General features: G+C 44.9%; 1 pseudogene; it reads left to right on the forward strand.

The window, feature by feature from the left end:
• Positions 1-2,737: 2,737 nt before the first annotated feature.
• On the forward strand, positions 2,738-4,414 carry LOC100411786 (AP-1 complex subunit mu-2 pseudogene; annotated as a pseudogene).
• The last annotated feature ends 1,786 nt before the right edge of the window (positions 4,415-6,200 follow it).

Raw genomic sequence — 6,200 nt, forward strand, 5'->3', positions numbered from 1 at the left:
GTGTGCACCTGTAGCCCCAGCTACTTGGAGACTAAGGCAGGAGAATCACTTGAACGAGGAGGTAGAGTTTGCAGTAAGCCAAAATCATGCCACTGCACTTCAACCTGGGTGACAGAGCAAAACTCTGTCTCAAAAAAAAGAAAGAAAACATAGGGGTAAATCTTCATGACCTTGGATGCCTAAGTACGACACCAAAAGCATAAGCAACAGAAGGAAAAAAAAAGATCAACTTGAATTCATTAAAATTAAATATTTTGTGTATCAAAAAATATACATATCAACAAAGTAAAAGAACAATCCATAGAATGGGAAAGAATATTTGCAAATTATATATCCAATGAGTCTAGTATCCAGAATATATAAATAACTCTTTGAACAATTAAAAGAAACAAAAAAAAAAAGTTAAAAAATGGCCAAGTTACTTGAATAGATATGTCTCCAAAAAAAGATATACAAATGGCCAAAAAAAACTAGAAAAAGATGCTCAACATCATCAGTCATTAGGAAAATGCAAACAAAAACCACAGTGACATTCCACTTCACACCCACTAGGATAACTGTAACAATTTTTTTTAAAGAAAGAAAATAAGTGTTGATGAGGATATGGAGAAACTGGAACCTTCCTGCATTGCTGGTAGGAACATAAAAGGGCATACCCACTGGAAAACAGTTAGGCAGCTCCTCGAAAATTAAATGTAGATTACCATACTACCCAGGAATTCCACTTCAAGATATATACCCAAAATAATTGAAAACAGATGTTCAAACAAACCTGTGCAGGAATATTTATAGTAGTACTATTCACAATGGCAAACAGGTGTAAACAACCCAAATGTTCATCAATTTGGTAACAAAATGTAATAAATCCATATAGCAGAATATTTTTAAGCACAAAAAGGAATAAAGCACTGCATGTCACAACACAGATGAACATTAAAACTTTCATGTTAAATGACATGAAAGGACATATATAGTATGATTCCATGCATGTAAAATATCCAGGATAAACAAGTCCATTGAGACAGAAAGGAGATTACTGGTTGCCAGGGGCTGGGGGTGGGAGCATTGGGGAATGACTCCTCAATGGGTATGGGGTGTCCTTTGTAGGTGAACTACAAGTGGTAATAATTGTACAACATTCTGAATAGATTAAATGCCACTGAATTGCACACTTAAAAAGGTTAAAATGCTAAATTTCATGTGAATGCACCTCAGTTTTCAAATTTTAAAAAAAGTTCAGGCTGGGCACAGTGGCTCCCACCTGTAACCCCAGCCCTTTGGGAGACCAAGGCAGGAGGAGCGCTTGAGCTCAGGAGTTTGAAACCAAACTGGGCAACATGACAAAACCCCATCTCTAGAAGAGGAAAGAAAGAAAGGCAGTCAGGCAGGAAGGAAGGAAGGAGGGAGGAGGGAGGAGGGAGGAGGGAAGAGGGAAGAGGGAGAAAAAGAAGGAGGGGGAAGGGAAGAAGGGAGGAAAGAGAGAGAGGGAGAGAAGGAAAGAGAGAGAGAAAGAGATAAAGAAACAAACCGAGAGAGAGAGAGAAAAAAAAAAAGACAGAGAGAAAGAGAGAAAGGATAGAAGGAAGGAGTGAGCAAGCCAGGCTTAGTGGTATGAACCTGTGCTCCCAGCTACTCAGGAGGCTGAGGTGGAAGAATTGTTTGAGCGTGGGGAGATCAAGTCTGCAGTAAGTCACACTTGTGCCACAGTACTCCAGCCTGAGCAACAGAGTAAGACCCTGTCTCAAAAATAAAATTTAAATTAAATTAAATTTTACAAGGGCAATGGCTTTTTTTAAAGAAATATTTCTCAGTCACATAACCGTGGGTTGACTGGGGGTAAGGCGATCTAGTCTGAGCTAGGCTGGGCTTGGTTTGAGGTTACAAATTGAATCCAGGTCTGCCTCACCTGTCTCTCATCTTCCTCAGTCCAATACACTAGACAGGGCATGACATGATTTGGCTGTATTCCCAACTAAATCTCATCTTGTACTGTAGCTCTCATAATTCCCATGTGTCATGTGAGGTACCCAATGGGAGGTAATTGAATCATGGGGGCCGGTCTTTCCTGTGCTATTCTCATGATAGTGAATAAGTCTTACAAGATCTGATGGTTTTATAAAGGAGAGTTCCCCTACACATGCTTGCTTGCCTGCCGCCATGTAAGACGTGACTTTACTCCTCATTTGCCTTGTGCCATGATTGTGAGGCCTCCCCAGTCATGTGGAACTGTGAGTTCATTAAACCTCTTTTTCTTTATAAATTACCCAGTCTCAGGTATGTCTTTATTAGCAGCATGAAAACAGACTAATACAGGGTATATTCTTCTCATGGAGATAGCAGAAGCAGAGGGCAAGACCAATACACAAATGCATTGAAAGCCTTGGCTTGCGTAGCGTCTGCTGATATCCTCTTGGCCAAAACAAGTCACATGGCTGAGCTCAAGGACAAGGGGCAGGAAGCACACCCCACTACTGGTAAAAGGTGCTTCAAAGTTGGATGGCAAAGGACAAAGATGAAGGGAGGGGGAAGAATTGGGAACTCTAACACAATCTACCACAGCTCTTCCCCTGCATGGGAGACCTCTTCATTCTTCACTCCTAGATGATAAGGATCCCTCCTATCTTTTTCACTAGCTTTCATAATTTTTTAGAGCAAAGGGTCTTCTTCTAAGGAATGTAACCCAATTCACTCAAGGTAAGTCTTATTATATTGTAAAAAACACAGATCAGAGGTCCCTGGGCCGCCACCATGTCCGCCTCGGCTGTCTTCATTCTCGACGTCAAGGGCAAGCCCCTGATCAGCCGCAACTACAAGGGCGATGTGCCCATGAGCAAGATTGAGCACTTCATGCCTTTGCTGGTGCAGCGGGAGGAGGAGGGTGCCCTCACCCCACTGCTGAGCTACGGTGAGGTCCACTTCCTATGGATCAAACACAGCAACCTCTACCTGGTGGCCACCACATTGAAGAACGCCAATGCCTCACTGGTGTACTCCTTCCTGTATGAGACCATCGAGGTATTCTGTGAATACTTCAAGGAGCTGGAGGAGGAGAGCATCCGGGACAACTTTGTCATCGTCTATGAGTTGCTGGATGAGCTCATGGACTTTGGCTTCCCACAGACCACCGACAGCAAGATCCTGCAGGAGTACATCACTCAGCAGAGCAACAAACTGGAGACGGGCAAATCACGAGTGCTACCCACTGTCACCAATGCTGTGTCCTGGCGCTCTGAGGGTATCAAGTATAAGAAGAATGAGGTCTTCATCGATGTCATAGAGTCTGTCAACCTGTTGGTCAATGCCAATGGCAGCGTCCTGCTGAGCGAGATCGTCGGTAGCATCAAGCTCAAGGTGTTTCTGTCGGGAATGCCTGAGCTGCAGCTGGGCCTCAATGACCGCGTGCTCTTTGAGCTCACTGGCCTTTCAGGCAGCAAGAACAAATCGGTGGAGCTGGAGGATGTGAAATTCCACCAGTGTGTGCGGCTCTCACGCTTTGACAATGACCACACCATCTCCTTCATCCCACCTGATGGTGACTTTGAGCTCATGTCCTACCGCCTCAGCACCCAGGTGAAGCCACTGATCTGGATTGAGTCTGTCATTGAGAAGTTCTCCCACAGCCGTGTGGAGATCATGGTCAAGGCCAAGGGGCAGTTTAAGAAACAGTCAGTGGCCAACGGTGTGGAGATATCTGTGCCTGTGCCTAGTGATGCCGACTCCCCCAGATTCAAGACCAATGTGGGCAGCGCCAAGTATGTGCCTGAGAAAAACGTCGTGATTTGGAGTATTAAGTCTTTCCCGGGGGGCAAGGAGTACTTGATGCGAGCCCACTTTGGCATCCCCAGCATGGAGAAGGTGGAGGTGGAGGGCCGGCCCCCTATTGGGGTCAAGTTTGAGATCCCCTACTTCACCGTCTCTGGGATCCAGGTCCGATACATGAAGATTATTGAGAAAAGCGGTTACCAGGCCCTGCCCTGGGTTCGCTACATCACCCAGAGTGGTGATTACCAACTTCGTACCAGCTAGAAGGGAGAAGAGATGGGGACTTGAACAGGAGGCTTCCTTACAGCCCCAGCTGCAGATTTTAAGAGGGAAGGTGCCGGCTTTGCGTGTCTGTGAGGGCAGGCCTGTACTCGGCAGTTTCTCGCTCCCAGCACCGGCCCCTTCCTCACCTCTTCCTTACTCCATAGGCTGGGAGAGAAACTCTCTCTGCTTCCCTCGCCCTTGGAGTTTTCCCTGTCCTCCTGATTTTATATGAAGAAATAGAAAAGGGGCTTGAAGTCCCCGTGGCAAGTGCCTTTTTTGCAATGACCTGCCTTAGCGCGTGTTGCAGGTCCCTCCTTCACAGCTGCTGAGCCCAGAGGCCCCACTGGCCCCTCCTCTGAATTTTAGGATGTCATTAAAAAGATGTATCTAAAAAATAAAAATAAAAAAGTAAAAAAACACAGATCAAAGTAAGTGTTTATGAAGTTCCCTGGGCTTTTCTAATGTTTAGCAGAGGAAATGCATGGGTTCCAAGACAATTATAAAGTCCTCAGTATCAGACAGGACATTTTCAGATGCTTTAGTTCTCTCCTCCATAGTCCGTGGCAGATTTTAAAACTGACCTTTAGTCAAGGGAAGCAAGAGGACACGGAAGATTGTGTAGGAATTTCATGGGCCAGTCCTGGAAGCAGCATACCTCACTTCTACCTCCATCCTATTGGCCAGAACTCAGTCATACAGTCACAAATTTTACAGCTGCAAAGGAGACTGATGAATGCAATCTAGCCGTGTGTCCAAGAGAAAAAAAATGAACCACTTAGCCAGTTCCTGCCACATTCTAGATTAAGCTGCCTTTATTTGAATGTCAAATCACCTAAAGTCCACTTTCAAAATGTGTTAACCCCTTATTTGTGGGGGTTTGGGGAATCACTTCTTCAAAGCTGGGGGAGCAGAGATGAGCCCTGACAGTATGTTTGAGGACAATGGCGACAGCAACAGCTAGAGACATAGGAACAACACCAGCAGGAACAAAATCCAGACCAAAGCAGTGGAAGCCTACACTGGAGCTTGAAGTAAAAGCATGTGAAGCATCAGTGACCCCAGGATTCCTATGCCTGGAATCCAAGCTAGAAAAGGGACTGGGCTCCTAGAGACAAATGCCATCAAAAGACAAAAGCCTTGACCTCATCTGAGTCTGGCCTGGGGAAACAAGACTTCCATGTATTGCTTACATATTTCAATGGTCCATGAATGGTTTGCTCCTTTGACTTTCACAGTCACCCTGAATAAATTTCAGCTGGAACAAGCAATAGAATCAAAGTGATTTGGACACAAAAGTACTTCTTTCCTTTCTCTCCCACTCCTTTTGCCAACCTTCCTTCTTATTACAGCTGCCCTGAACCAGGGAAAAGAAAAAGCTAGGGTAACAGTGCTGTTATCACCTCCAAGGCCGAGTAAAGACAAAAAGAATTCAAAAATCATACTTCCAACGTACTCATTGCGCTTCCTGGAGCTGGCAAGCTCTTTATTTCTCTGCAATGACCTCCTCATCTCTCCTGAAATTTCAAGCCGGTTGCTACTTCCACCCTTCTCAACCGGGGGCTTTATTATCTTAAGGTGTGAAAAGTTTCTTCAGCAGAAGTCTGCCGGTAGAGAAATCGGAGTGATTTAAGCAGTGCCCATATGTGTAGAAAACGGAAGAAAATCCCCAGCTGACACGCCAGAAAGGAAAAATGTAAGCTCAGATGCATTTATTAAGGGAGGTGGAATATCTGCTCAGCAACTTCCCCTGTCCCACACCCCCCAGCATTTTTTTTTTAATTCTCAGATACTGTTTTAATGAAAAGGTACCACAAGTTCTCAGCAAATCACAGCTTTGAAGGAAAATGTCAATTCCTATCAAACCCTGAAGAATTGTTGGAGTTGATGGAAATCTAAATTCAGCCTTTGGTTTCCCCATTTTCCCTTCCGTCCCTTCAAACCAGCCCCCTCCTCCGCCAACTTGCCCTAAAGTGCAGGAACAGAGCTGCAAATCAACGCCTGGGGGACAACCCATCAGACAATGGGAAGGTCTGAAGAAAGGTTAAAGCAGAAAGAAAACTAAATTTATAGACTTAGCATTAAAATCTTAAAGAACCTTAGGAACAGCAATGAATCTGATGTTAGGAAAGGCAGGGGCTGTCAGAGGCCACGGCAGGACGGCCTGACAAGGGCTA

The sequence above is a fragment of the Callithrix jacchus genome, chromosome 6 (genome assembly GCF_049354715.1).
Source record: "Callithrix jacchus isolate 240 chromosome 6, calJac240_pri, whole genome shotgun sequence".
Lineage (NCBI taxonomy): Eukaryota > Metazoa > Chordata > Mammalia > Primates > Cebidae > Callithrix > Callithrix jacchus.